The sequence below is a fragment of the Folsomia candida genome, unplaced genomic scaffold (genome assembly GCF_002217175.1).
Source record: "Folsomia candida strain VU population unplaced genomic scaffold, ASM221717v1 Fcan01_Sc013, whole genome shotgun sequence".
Taxonomy (NCBI): Eukaryota; Metazoa; Arthropoda; class Collembola; order Entomobryomorpha; family Isotomidae; genus Folsomia; species Folsomia candida.
In genome coordinates, this window is record NW_019091205.1 from 2,806,669 (window position 1) to 2,822,574 (window position 15,906).

General features: G+C 36.1%; 1 pseudogene; it reads left to right on the plus strand.

Annotated features, from left to right (window-relative positions):
• Positions 1-350: 350 nt before the first annotated feature.
• On the plus strand, positions 351-15,742 carry LOC110855564 (annotated as a pseudogene).
• Positions 15,743-15,906: the final 164 nt, after the last annotated feature.

The window sequence follows — 15,906 nt, forward strand, 5'->3', positions numbered from 1 at the left end:
AACCAGTTATTCCCTACTGGATAATACAGTGTGGAGAACACATGCTCAAAGATATTATAAACATCGTAAACCCGATTAAGATTCAACATCGGAAAATTTGTCTGACCAGTTGAGCACAGTAAACACTGCGTAGCTATTAATTTACATGTGTATACTCTCCAACCCCACATTAACATATGTATGCTGTAAATAATTACATACATACCATCAAATGATGACTGAATGGCATGACAACCTGGATAGGCAACTGAATGGTTTGATTTGGTTGCTGATGTGTTACGATACCCAGTTTCAACTCATATAAATACACATGTCTAAATATGTTCATACATATTTCTTAATCGTATAATGGGGCAGATATTAAGTTTAAGTAGCGAATTACACGTGGTTGATATGCATATTTAGTCAATAAAGTGCGACATGAAAGAAAGTGTACTGCAGATTAAGTGCAAGTTTTAAATATAAACGGGTGCGCTCCTTGGATCAGTGTTAATTGATTAAGTGTGCAGGGGCATAACGGTAAGCACCTTCGTATGTATTCTGAAGAAAGTAGCGTACTCAATTTTTCACCATCATATAGTACATAGAGCAAATCTTATATGAACCCGATCACTAGGGCGTTTAATAGCGGAGTCGTCAACAATAGGTTTAGAAATCTGAAATTCATGAAAAATATGCCAAATATATCTGACCACGTCTCCACAAAATTTCATAAGTTTTCATGGGCAAATAAATTTCCTATCCCACTTCAAAATGAGGAAATCGGGAAACGCGTTTTTGTAAGTACCAAAATCTGAGCGAATAGGCCTCCTAGAAGGTTGATTACATTTCAACTTACAAAGGTGTGGGCGTGCAAAAATCAGGACTTACATAAAAAAGTATGGAGAATCCGAAAATGACAACTTCAAAAAAGCACCGTGTGAAACAACCATCATATCGACCCACGAACGTTAAAAACGATTAAATTTATTTTTGGAAACTGTCGCTCCACGTCCGTGGCTGATGCGACCATGAAGTCAAAGATCAATACAAACTACTTGTATCACATTAAAGCCCATAACTTGTAGGTCAAAGTGTATGCAAAAATGTCTGCACCATAATATTTGGGAAGTCAAGAAAAATGGTAAACACAAGACCTCCCTAGCTTTGCACCAAAATTTTACCAAAACAGTTGGTAATTGGCGATGTGTCGTACGTTTTCAAAAACGTGACAGAATCTCCGGGAAGGCAATTTTTTCATGGAAAATATGTCCATCAACTAAAAGGAGTATCAAAAACTACAGAATGCAATTTTTTGACCCGACCTTGGCCCAATCCACAGTGCAACAACTATCAAGGGAGAAATCGAAAAAAAATCAGTTTGACGTCGAAGAATGGAAACCCCACATACATCACTCATCTTCCCTGAATAAAGACACGCAGGCTGTGTGTAAGAAGGCATACCACTAGCTCTATGAAACAATCAATACTTAGAGAAAATTTTGGTTACGGAGGGAGAAAATTAACAATGAAGTTGCGAAGTCTTCCGGAAAAGCATTAATGGCGGGCGCGACGAAAAACACTAAATACGAGGTGGATAATGGATTGAAGTCCTATTTGTTCGCGGATATGTGACGTCAGATATATTTAGCATATTATACCAAAATTTGAGATTTGAAGAATAATTTTTGGCAATTTTGAGGCCGATTTTCCAAGTGATCGAGTTCATATAAGATTTGCTCTACCTGCCGAATTTACATCCAACTAATCGACATCATGACACACAAATAAATATGAATTTTCTGTTTTAATATTCATTTGCAAAAATATGGGCACTGGATGGTCACATTTATACTTCACGATTTCTCGATAATTTTCCTACCCTTCCATGCTACATACATTAGGGGGAAGGAAAATTACTTTAAAACCATGACGAGTAAACGAACTTATGTCTCCTGTTTGCACCTATTTGGTTTGATTTTTCTAAATGTATGATGTACAAAGGCCTACATGCGCACATTACATATGGTTTCGTTCCTTTATCAAAATTAGCGACATGGTCTGATCCAAACAAAAATTCTGAATTACCAACGGGGTCCCTCTGTCGATAAAATTTGGGCCAAATTTGATCTTTAACATTCCACATGATTTCAATTGCTTGCGTATCATGGATCGTTTCCCATTCTGCAATGTCGTCATGTCTAGTTTCTTAAGAACCTTGGCAGACGAATTAAAGACCCACGATGCCAGTGTGAATATGAGTATATTCCCTACTGTGGCGTCGGCCATGATCATGGGGAATATGACAAAGACTGGCATCGAAATTTCGTCATGCAAAGTAATGCTTACATATTGCACAACTATTTGCAGTAACGGCCAGGGCCGTAGGAGCACTGGTTTTAGGTGGAGAGCACTCTCCAGGCCGGACGGCCTGAAGGGCCGTACCGGCCGGGTGAGGCAGACACTAGATATAATTGATCTCGAAGTACAAGCCCTATTACTTATACATAATGCTCCCAACCAACGTTAACATACTTATAAATAGAATATTGGTAACTCGATTTTATTTTATTTCTGAAAAGCTTCAATTATCTCACAATAGGATACAATATTCAAATTTAAGCCTTCTGGGACAATTTCTGCAAATCGGTTGAGGTAGCAGAATACATTCCTGTCAGTTGAAAAAATTTTAAGTTTGACTTAATGAATCTATCAAATAACTACTCCTAGATATGCTTATAACCGCCATGCATGGCCCTATCAATCGAGCATCAAGAAATTGAACAGCCTATCTATGTGGGTCCGATCATGACACATAAATTACAGTCTGCCATGACTACTTAGAATATTGTATATTAAGCACTTAACCCATATCATTAAATACATGATCCTTCACCAAAATTTTTTTGGTATAACCAACCTTTTATAGCAATGCCCAGATACATTGTTTTCTCCAATTTCGTAAAAACCTATGAATGCGTTCTAACATTTCCGCTCGAACACACTGAGACGCATGTTTTCCCTGTTTTCTAGGAGCTGTAATGCACGAAAGTGGTGTGTTATAAATGCTAATTCGCATCTATCTTGATAAGAAATAGGCACATAGAAATTGGATTTTGATTTCAACAATAACCAAAATTCAGAACTGGAAATAATCCGGATTACCCAATGTTAAAGATAGAGGGATGGGTTATGGACTGGGACTGACCATTTAAGCACATTGATTAAGCCGGATTATTTCCCAACTCTGCCAAAATTATCTTAATGCAACTCATTCGATAATTTCTGTTTCGTGGAATTTGTAAATCAAGTCTAATTTCTACCGACTGTGACACCCAAACTCGGGACATTTTGAAAAGCCGGTTTGTGCTAAATCAGATTTTTGGCAAATTTTAGTAACCCGGTTTTCTATACTATGCAGAATGGTTTTACACCGTTGCTGAAAACTCCGGTATTAGTGTGAATTTAAAAAAAGGTTTGCAAATATAGTAACAAGCTATAATTTAATCCAAAATCAAAATTAAATTTGTCCAGACATTAAGAATATTTATGGTTAGATAGATCTTCAATTTTGAAAAAAATGTGGTCAAAATCTAAGGTCACAATTTTTTCACCCCATCCCTTAAGAACGCGTAACCCTGTAAAGCACAATCTCAAAATTTTGCTCCATATATGCGTACTGTTATAAAGGGCATCCCATATGTAAAGTGCAGATGGGAAAACGGCCCTCATTTTGTTGTAATTCAATTTTGTTCGAAGAAACTAAATTTACACAAAAGCTTAGGATCTGCATGTGTTAGTTTTATCGTTAAACCAATTTCCTATCCCATTGTAACTTAGAGATATTAGGTTCTTCCGAGCTCCGCCGAAGGGTCGTTTTCACGGTTTTTCCTAAATGTCCTTTGTGATTCTGCTCCAAACTTTCGAAATCTACGAACGATTGCAAACTTTTTCTTTCGTTTAGAACATTGTCTTCGACAATTGGCCCAGAAGTTCTCGATACCACGTGTTTGAGGTACATTTTTAGCGTTGTTTGGTTTTTGTGTATCTCATCCAATGTGTTCGGGGGCATGAATAACCAAGGTTTTCTTTTGAAACATTGTCTTTGGCTTTAGTCTATCTTCGCATTTTGCATCTAGTGGAGTAGTTGCTTGAAAATATGTACGATCGGGAACATGATCAGGGTCAATGCTCACTTAGATTTCATCATAAATAACCACGAGTTTGCTCAACCCTTTTTTGGAAATTTTTCTGCATGCTGTTTTCGCTTGATGGTTCTGGGTCCATACATTTTTTTTTGCCGATTGCTTTACACACCCTTTCATGCCTAAGACGTGAAGTTTAATTCGACATATCGTTGAGTTCGATATCTTTTGTGTTGTGGATACGGCAATCATGGAATTGCGGGACGCTTCTTTGAGAACATCCTAATTTTCTCGACATTTCTTTTCGTCAACTGGATAACCGTCTGACCTGATATTTTTTTGCAATTCATGTCACCGGCAAGCTCACATCTTGTAATTATTAGGTCGACAACGAATCTACGTTTTTCTTGCCTGGCGAAGTAATCAATCGGTTTTTTCTAATCACACCGATATGAATTTTCGTGCGTGTGAAAATCGACACTTCCGAGTTTTTGGATTCCGGCTCGTGTAATGCATAGACAAGATTTGTTGATGAAATCTGAAATCAGTTGTCTTAATCTTCATGACATTACCTAAAATATGACTTATCTCTGATCAATTTTTTCCCGCCCGTACCCTTAAAATCAATGCTTGACCGAGCTGCACCTTACTTTTGGGATGCCCTTTAACTTCTTAATATCTGCAGATATTTATACAGATATTATTTTTTAGATCTAGATATACAGAGGGTAAGGCATCTCCGTGATAACGATTTTGACCTTTGATATCTTTGTCACTGGTAGTAATTTCTACTCGAAATTTTGTGAATTAATAGGCACTATTGTTGGTATTGTATGTGCAAAATTTCAATTCTCTAGTGTAAAAAGCAGACCTTCAGCTAATCGCTAAGTAAAACAATGATGATTTGTTGTGTTCCACACATAACTTACCCGATGGAACCACATGGGGCATTTGTTGATAAGCTAAAAATGTCAGGAAATATCAAATTATGTGACCCCGTTTGTGTAGTACACAATGCTGTTTAAACTTTGATAAAAGCATAACTGTGTAGAGTTTCAGAGTAAAAGTATAATAGCCCCTAAATTGTCAAAATGTCGCTAATTTTTCCTAACTAACTCCATCACACGAAATTAAATATTTCTAGTCCAAAATCTGTTTGCGTTACCATCAGTAATGTCTCCTCTAACTGCAAAAATAATAAACATGAAAATATTTCAACTATTGAGATTTATAAAATTCCATTTAACACAAAAAATACGTTACTCACGTTTTTTTGTACAAATCCACCTGGTATGGACTTACAAGGGAACCACTTCTACTGTCCCATCTCGATTTCCTTCGGAATAGCCTTAATCGACAGATAATTTAGTGAAACTAAAACTTTGTCATAGAACATGCGGTGCAAAATCACGTTTTCGCGAAATATTTGGCGAGAACTGCTCCAAAACCTGCCATTTTCCCAATGCTTTTAACATAGCCACCAGCCTTTCGAATGATGAAATGAACTTTATGGAATATTGAAAAATTATATATGTGCATATCCTCGTAATTTCAGCCCGATCACGAATATGCAAAAAGTGATGCAAGCTTTTGCGATTTTTTTTTCAAATTGCGAAAATCTGAAAAAATTCGCAAATTTGAATTCTTCGTTCGTTTAAATTCAACAAAATTTACAAGTTTAGCTAATGTAAAATACAATTTTCTAATTGCCAAAAATTTGCAAAAATTTGCAAAATTGAAGTTCGCAATTTTTCAATTCTTCATTATCATTTTATAGAAACTAAAAAAGTATCATTTACCTACAAATGTTTGAATGAAGGTAAAGCTAATTTGTAGAAAAACTAAAAAATCATGACATATATTGCAATTTTTTGCAACTTGCAAAAATAAATATCGCAAATAATTTCGAAAAATGCGTAAAGATAGACTAGATTTGGTTATTTTATCTAATTTTCATGAAAAATTGCGAATTAAAATTTTTGCAAATTTTTGCAAATTTTTTGCAAATGTATGTATTTTATATTGGTCAGACTTTGTAAATTTTGTGGAATTTAAAGGAGCGAAGAATTCAAATTTGCCAATTTTTTCAGATTTTCGCAATTTGCAAAAAATTGACAAAAGTTTGGATCACTTTTTGCGTATTCATGATCGGGCTGAAATTACGCGGATATGCACATATATAATTTTTCAATATTCCATAAAGTTCATTTCATCGTTCGAAAAGCTGGTGGCTATGTTAAAAGCATGGGAAAATGGCAGGTTTTGGTGCAGCTCTCGCCAAATATTTCGCGAAAACGTGATTTTGCACCGCATGTTCTATGACAAAGTTTTAGTTTCACTAAATTATCTGTCGATTAAGACTATTCCGAAGGCAATCGAGATGGGACAGTAGAAGTGGTTCCCTTGTTAGTTAACAAAATTTTGGGAGATTTTGACCTGTTTATGAAAGCTAGATAGATGACAAAAATTTTGATGCCAACAACATAAAATTCTATGAATAATTACAATTCTAGAGTGTTTTAAATATATTCTGAAGCCTAAAATTTATGCAGTTTTGGAAACGCTTTGGAACAGAAACATTTTTTCGGATGCATGTATCTCTGGCGCCACTTACACTAGCGAATTGAAATTTTGCACCCATAATGTTCACTATAGGGTCAACAAATTGCAAAAATTTCAATTCAAAATTTAGAATTTCGCCAAAGATATTAATGGTCAAAAACGTTATCAGGGGGACGCCCTCACCTCTGGACTTGTGTCCGAATATATTGTCTATGTACATCTGTATTTGTGTGTAAAATATCTGAAATTGCACCAAGATTTCCATATATCAAAATGCTCAGATTGAGTTTAGCCAACCGTACCAAAATAAAACGAACAAGAAATCGTCGGAGTAGCTAAGCTTTGGGGTCCGAGGTAAAAAGTTGTCATCTTTGAGAATGACAATATTTTTTTCCAAAATGGGCTATCCCTAACCATAAATATTCTAGGCTTCACCTATGTACTCAATAATTTACGATTTATGTCATACGTACATAGTTTCAAGATACATACGCCAGATCAAAACCTGTTTGTGCAATGTGCAAACACGAACTAATCGTGGCGCAGTTACCGGTATCAAAGCATATGAAATACTCATAAGCCTAATGAATGCATGCCTAACTAATTTTTAGCACATAAATCACTATATACATATTTGTAACGTAACCATAGCTGTAGATAAGAAATAAGCGAAAGAAATCCGCTATGTTAACTTTAGTAATTTTGCACATGAAAGGCCGGACGAGAGTTTTACTCTCCAGGCCGGACCAAGGTGAGATACGGCACTGGTTGAAGTAACAGCTTCCAATATTTTTCTGAGAATCAATATACATAAGTACAAAAGTTACATTTAGTTTGTCATAACCGGTTAAAAATAGAAAAATTATTAAGCAGCAGTAGTATAACTCTTGCCTTGCCTTGCCTTGCCTTGCCTTGAGTAGGATTGCCAATGAGTTGAGTTGAGGGTTAACTCAACTCAACTCAATAAGAAAAATCACCGACTCAAACTCAACTCGACTCAAATTAGTCTCAACTCAAACTCTACTCAACTCAAATGTTGACGAGTCAAACTCAACCAGTGTGTGCAGAGCAAAAAGGCAGGCAGTGCCTTTTTGCCTGCCTCTTTGCCTTTTTGCCCCACAAAAATCTGTGCCTTTTTGCCGTTTTGCCCTTTTGCTATTTTGGGGCGAGATGAGACGAGAGTCCCGTGATAAAATTAAAGTGAAAGTTATTCATTGCGTTTTTAATACTTTTCGCAAATATGAGCTCTAGTGTCAAAATGTGATTAATTAAGCTGATGGCGATGTACAAACAACGCTGAAGATATTTGGGGAAAAGTATTCAACTAATTTGAAGTATTGATGAAAGTCAGAACCCTCCAATACAATTTTAAAAGCATATTGCAGATTCTGCAATTTCTTTAATACGTTATAAACGACAATAAATCGGGTTCAATCGTCAAAAATCGAGCAAAAAGGCATCAAACAGGCAAAAAGGCATCAAAAGGGCAAAAAGGCACGCAAAAAGGCAAAAGGGCATTGAAAAAGGCAAAACGGCAAAAAGGCATGCAGAAAAAGCAAAAAGGCTGCCTTTTTGCACACACTGAACTCAACTCATATCATATGAGTCGACTCACCTTTTTTAGAGTAAAATATTTATTTAAATAAATACGTTCAAAAGGGGTTAAAAATCTCGTTAACCATAAGATTTTTAAATAAAACTTCCGTTGAGAACGATATTGGTATTCACATTCACCAATTACAATTTTCATGGTTTCCTACAGAAGATTAAAAATTTTAATTTAAAATCTAAATACAACTATAAAATTGCTGTTAATTTCGATAAGCTAATCAACAAATCGGTATATGATTACGACGTATGTGTATGTGTATTTAATAGTGTAATTTTTCATTAATTTTTTTGCCAATTGCAAATTTTTTCATTTTTTTATTTCACTCACCCCAGTGAATTTAATCTTGAGATATTTGGAGAGAAAGTGATTCACGAGGATCCGAATGTGAAAAACACAAAAATGTGAATAATTTTATCACAAATCGCTGGCTAGAGATTTAGCAACTTGCTTTCATCAAGGTGAAAATCTCGAGATGGACAAACTGGCAGTAAAAAATCCTTAATGAGTTGACTCGTAAGTCAACTCGAACTCATTTTCCGTAACTCAACTCAAACTCATTATTTTTCGACTCACTCATTTCAAAGTGAGTCGAGTTAAACTCTCGACTAATACTCAACTCAACTCACTAACTCAATGAGTCAAATGAGTTGACTCGAACTCATTGGCAGTCGTAACTCAGAGGAGTGCATATTTAGTAAGGGGTTTTGGAGAAAGAATTGTTCAAAAGTTTTTCTTTGTGATTTTTTCGTAGGTTCAAATTGATTTTACCTCTCCAAAAGCTGAAAGTAATTTAAAAGCGAGCTAATTCCGGCAAAAAGATTGTATACGATTCCTGCCGATCCAATGTAGCAGAAGCAAGCGCAGATATATGTTTCCAAAAATGGGATTAGTATGATTAATCCTTTCCACTGTATTGCCGAGCAGCTCAATGACATAGAGAGATGGAACGGAGGGGTACAAGGCTCAAGCAGAATCAGGCCAAGAACTGCTAACGGGATTAAATAGTAATTATGTTTAAGCATGTAGAAAAACATGATTATTGCCTTAGCCTGTTGGGGAGTTTTCAGCATTTTTTCACCTTTGAACAAATCAGTAAACACGTATTTTCATTAATACTTTTGTACATTTATCCAAATGGATTTAAAAAGCTGTGCACCTTGTAATATTTTTGCTTCGAAATCCAAGCAGGTATTGATCATTTGTATCTGCGCCTTGTCCAAGTCGTAGTTCCAAGAAGACCCCATTAACATAAAGTAAATCAGACAAAAGACGAACCCTTGAAGCTTTTTAGCTAATGGCATTAATCCGAAATATACGTGGCTTGACACGGCTAGGAAGTAAGTGAGCATGACTAGATTGAGTAGTTTGAACATCCTTCGCCCACGGGGGCTACTAATTGAAACGAATCGTTCCAGTTTAGGGTTGAATTGGAATGGGTAATACTTAAATATTTTCTGGCAACGATGGTAGTGTTCTATGATGATGGGGAGAAACTGCGTTGAATACATATTAATTATTATATCAAAGACTGATTTTTTCGTGCTATGGTGAAATTTAGAAGTTTTTAGGCCCGATTTTTCAAGATTTCTAGGCAAGGAGTTTTCAGAACTGGGTAGGAAATGAATTAAAGGATGGAAATAGCTAAAAGTGTATCAATAATTAATATAATGAATATACAACATGCCAAGAACTCATTTAGGTAACGTCGGTATTCAATTTATCGAATCATGATATACTAAGGTGAAAAACAGATCAAAGTCTGACCTAACGTCAGCCGTTATGTGTCACACAAAATTTAATATATAAAGGGTAAATATGACGTTAACTTTAAGCAAATAAACCTACTTAGCATGGGTGGAATAATTATTAAGATTACGGTGTGTTGATTTAGCTGGCAATTTAACTATTCATTAGAATATCCATTTAAGTCAGGTTGTCATCAAGATAACTTGATTCAGAGGAGAATCTTATAATTAAAAAACTTCCAAAGAACATTGTATGCATTATTACGTGTATTTGGTAAACTAAGGAAACTTATGTACATATAGAATATATACAATAAGTCATAATTCAAATGGTAAACAATAATAGGAACCTATATTTTTGGGCTTTGAACAAAACTTCAAATCCCTTCTAATCAGATCATACAATAGATAAATAACCAAGTATTCAGATGTTTATGACCCGCACTCATTGCATTATATATCTGTATCATATAGCAAAGTCGATAAAGCGCAAAAAAATATCTGATTGTATAATTTTGCACTATGTACGAAATATGGAAATAGAAGAAATGAATCATATTTCAATTAGCAAAAATCGAATTACAAAAATTATGCGCAGATAAACGATTTTTGTGTCATCTTAATTCTAGCCCTCATTTTTAACGATATATTTAAGATTGAGCCGTTGTGATGACTGAGGTTTCTGGATGGTCGTGCGGCGCCCGGTTCGAGGGGTGCAGGAAGTCGCGAAGATTGGTCATCATCGTCGTCTCTACTGCCCTCCTCTTGGACAGCATGCTACTCGCCACGATCGGTAAGTACATATGTACAAATCCAAGGTGATTAGGCGATCATGTTCATAAATTATATCACGACTGAAGGAGGTGGGTGTGACGTCAAAGGTATTGCGTGACCGTCTGAATTTCTGTCCGCCAATAACACGTGCCCACCTGATTAATATAGCGAGCGGCCTGAAATTCAAATCAAACTCATCACGCTTAATCATTTCCCAATCAATATTGTCACTCTATCCTCACCACAGTTCCAATAATTCCGGAATTTCTGTACAACATTCGTCACAGAGAACCTGATGAGGGCATCAGGTTCGAAGCTGCAAAACTCTCTACCACAGAAACCCCGTTCGTGACGAGTATTCCGGCAAATATGGGTAAGTCTATCTATGTATCTATCTTTTGTTAAAAAACAAGGGTTCTATATTGTCTTAATATATTCATTTGTCACCATTGGAAACCTATTAGACGCCGCGATGACCACGAAAGCGCCGAGGCGCTTGAAGCATGACGAACTCGTTGATGAGACGTACGAAATTGGTTTTATGCTCGCATCAAAGGTGGTCGTGCAACTTTTAGCAAACCCATTTGTCGGACCATTGACGAACAGGTGGGGTTACATTTCGTACCGAAACTATATTTATATATGAAGTGGTCTATATTGTATGCAAGATTTACGGTCCCGATATCTCACACCTTCTTCAAATTATGACTTGGAGATATTCTCTTGGCTAAAAAAAACACTGGGTATTTACTGCCAAAGGTGGAAATATTATTGTCTAAGTCTAGATATATATTTGACCAAAGTATGTATATGCATTAAAACAAATGCACTCTAAATAAGAGTTGTGCTGAATTTACCCAAGCCTGAGTAAAAAAAGAGGATGACACAACAATTAGTTTGCAGATTTTACCAGGTACCGAAACAATTGGAAAATGTAAGACCTCTGGGTACCAGATTTCTAATGGGGTACCCAAACGTCTTATTTCCACCCAGATTCGAGCATTTTCAATCAATTTTATCGTTCAATGCTTCAAACAGGTTTAGCACACGGCAAAGCTGAAACCCTATTTATATTAATTGCATACCACCAAAATTGCATTATCCCAAAACTTTGGCAAAGGTAGAAAAAAATCCGTTCTTAAATACATGTCAATAATTAAGAAACCAAAATATTTTCTTCACAGAATTGGCTACTCTATTCCAATGTTCACCGGACTTGTTATAATCTTTGTCTCCTCAACCAGTAAGAGTTTTGTTTTATTTGCGGAGATCAATTAAATTAAAATTACATTTCCCTGCACTTTCTAGTTTTTGCGTACGGACGTTCATTCAGCGTCTTGTTTCTCGCCAGAGCGTTACATGGGATCGCTTCGTCATGCTTGAGTGTGGCAGGTAAGGGGGAAGATTATTTTTCATAAAATAAAACGATTTACCGAACGAATTGAATTTCTATTTTCGAAAATTTGTAAAAATCTCAGAAACCTAAAAGCAAATTAAGAGTTTAGTTTTACCAATTTCACTTTTCAAAGTTTCTACAACTCCGTACCCAAATGTCAGGTTTGTATGAAAAGAAAATTTCACAAATCTCTTCCAATTTTTTAATTTTTATCTATCGTTGTAAATATGTACAACATTTTAGACAAGGTTGGACAAATCGTACTCAATGGTTGCATGTGTCCTCCACTATTTTACTGAACCTTGAGTAAATGTTATACAAGATTATTTAGAGTGCGCTTTACTTCCCACACAATTAGTATGATTAGCGTCAGGTTTCCAAGCCTGTAAAACGAGACCTGAAAGTGCATTTTGTTAAGGCTACTGTGGATGACGCATTAGCGCGTTAATCTCACTCTACCCCTATCCAATATATTTAAATCCAATTTCTAAAATTGAATCAACTCCATGAGTTTTGATACACGTCTTGATATTTTAATCTAAAGATAATTTTTGGTACTATAAATAACTAGATCTGAAAAAAATAGCAAATTCTTTTGCCTTTTGTTCAGTCTAAGTTTCCTTAAAAACTGAATTTTTAATTTTTTTCAAATCCACTTGTTTGTAGTACCGAAAATTAGCCTTGGATTAAAATATCAAAAGTTGTATTTATCTCAAAACTTATGGAGTTGATTCAATTTTAGAAATTACATTTAAAGATAGTGAACAAGGGTCGAGTGAGACTAAAACTCTATGACGATGATATGGGGCCTTAAGCATGTCTCATTTTTGAACCTCCCATCCATCAACCCACCTAAACAGGAATGGGCATGGTGGCCGAACGATATCCGGGCGATAAGGAGCGTGGCAACGCCATGGCGGTAGCGTTAGGTGGGCTGGCACTCGGCGTCCTGGTGGGACCACCGTTTGGCGGACTTATGTATCAATTCGTAGGGAAAAGGGAGCCCTTCTTGTACCTGGCTGCTCTCGCGTTGGGGGTTGGATGTAAGAAATATATATATTTCATAAATGTCATTAGCGCATTTTTAATTTTTCAAAAAATCTCATATTACCCTAGTTCTCCAACTGTTGGTCGTCCAGCCAGAAATTGTTCGGTTAGTTAAAACCATGCACTATTAGAAATCCAGTAGTAAAACAATACCAAGCGGTATTCATATGTATGTATATGACTACTAAAGCGGTATTGATAAGTAATGCAGTAGTAGTTTGGTATTATTAATACTGCATGGTGTTACTGTAATCCTCTCATCATTAGACGGCGATACTTTCTGCCTTGATGACCTTAACTTTTTTCTCCTTTGACCTTGACATTAGTTTTCTTCATTTTTTTAGTCGAAGTTTGGAGGCTCCATCCCTCATAGCACTCCTCACGGATCCATACATCATGGTGGCGGCAGGTATTTGTGTTTTCCATATTTTTGAAAGAGTAAAAATAACCAACTCTGCACTTATGTACATATGTGCCGATATCTCAAAAGTACACGGGATTACTTATCAATACGACTTTGATATTCATATAAGTATACGTATGTATGAGTACCGCTTGGCACATCTTATTTTAATACTGGATTTTTATAAGAGTATGAATCCCACCATTTTCCATATTCACTACCGGCGTGTTAATAATGTGAAAGATGCCACGGACGATGTACTCTCCATCCACGCAAGATTGAACTTTTACGGAAATTGAGAATTCTGATAAACTACGCCACTGCCAGTCTCAATGTCTCCTGTCCTAACAACTTGAGGCAATTTGAGACTGACAGTGACGTAGTTTTTCAAAGTTCTCAATTTTTGCAAAAGTTCAACTGTGCGCGAATGGAGAGTATTTATTGTGTTTCAATGTATCTAAATATTATCTTTCTCCAGGAGCTATCGCATTCGTCAACATGGGAATCACAATGTTAGAGCCGTCCCTCCCAATTCACATGATGGACACGTTGAACGCGCCTAAATGGTAGTTGGGGGCCGTCTTCCTCCCGGCTTCTATCTCATTTTTCGTCGGAATCAAACTATTTGGACGATTAGGTTACCGAATTGGGAGGTAAGTAAAGTCATCAATGTGAGAAAAGAGTCTTTTTTGTCAAAAAATTACCTTTTCCTCCACATTCTTAGATTTAATATTACCTTCTTGAACAATTCCGAATTACTTAATCCAGAGTAGGCTCTGGATTAAGTAATACTGAATAAAGTTTATTTAATTATTTAATACAGAACTGAGAGTGCATTTACTTTTCAAAAGGGCAACATTATTTTTAAGAGTGCAATACATATTCTGTTTGTTTGGTTAAATCTTTGCAAATGAAACTTTACCCTAAATCCGTTTCCCAGAAAGTTGCAGAAAAGTGTCCCCCAAATACACAAACTTTACCCCAAATTATTAACAATTATTACGATATTACTGGTAAAATAATTCGCTTAACTTTAAAACTAGCAGTTTTCTTGGAGCCATATTCCCTGAAAACCAACCTGCACAAATAACGATTCTGTATTTGACATAATTATTGTATAGATGGTTAGCAGCCATGATCGGACTAATTGTTGCTGGGATCTGCTTACTTTGTGTGAGTTTGAATGGGTCAATCTGACCGGGTCAGATTTTACACCAATTTCTCTCCCCATTCAGAAATTAAGCCCAATTTGATACAAATCTTTATTTTCGGCAGATTCCACTCGCCACCAGTTTCAATCAACTAATCGCACCAAATGTCGGAATAGGATTCGCTATTGGAATGGTGGTCTCTTCCATGATGCCCGAGCTGGGACGGTTGGTCGACATCAGGCACACGGGCGAAGTGTACGGATCAGTTTATGCGATTGGCGATGTCGCTTTTAATCTTGGATTTGCAATTGGTGAGTGAAACGAGGGTGTGGAATTATTTTCCAAATCTGTGAGCATACGTTGGGAGACCTCAATTGTCAGACCTTCAGCCAATTTGTTTGCAATTTTTCACACTAAATTTCCTCACAAATGAATTCGCTATTTTTTCCAAATCGAGTTTTTTGTAGTATCAAAAGTTGGCTTTACATTGCAATATCAAAAGTTGCATTTATGGCGAAACTCATGGAGTTGATTCAATTTTAGAAATTGCATTTAAAGATGTCATCCATAGGAACCTTAAGTATTTTCTCAACTTTTTTTCACATTTCACTCTTACGCTAGTTAAACAAATTTATTTGTATATTTTCTCTCCTCACAGGTCCCATTTTGAGCGGAATACTCGTCAAGAACATCGGCTTCGAATGGATGCTTGTCGCCATAGCCATCATCAGCTTAGCGTACGCCCCAGCCCTCTTCCTCCTTCGAGCCCCACCCACCCATCAAAGAGGACCAGTAGAAAACCTTCTATAGAATCTTAACCCTGGTCAAAAATAATCTCGTCACTTGAAAAAATGATACGGAATGCAGTTAAAAAATTTGAAAAAATTATAAATTTTCATACACCCTAAAATAGATAATAAAAATTTTAAAAAAAGTGATAAAATTTCCTCTCGTTCTGTAGTTAAATTCATTGGTAAATTACAGATTGGCGGCGTATTGTCCGTTGTTCAAACCTTTAGTGTAAGTAAAACTATGTGATCAAGTTACATTTTTAGCTTATATGAATATCACATATGTACATATGTAGATAAT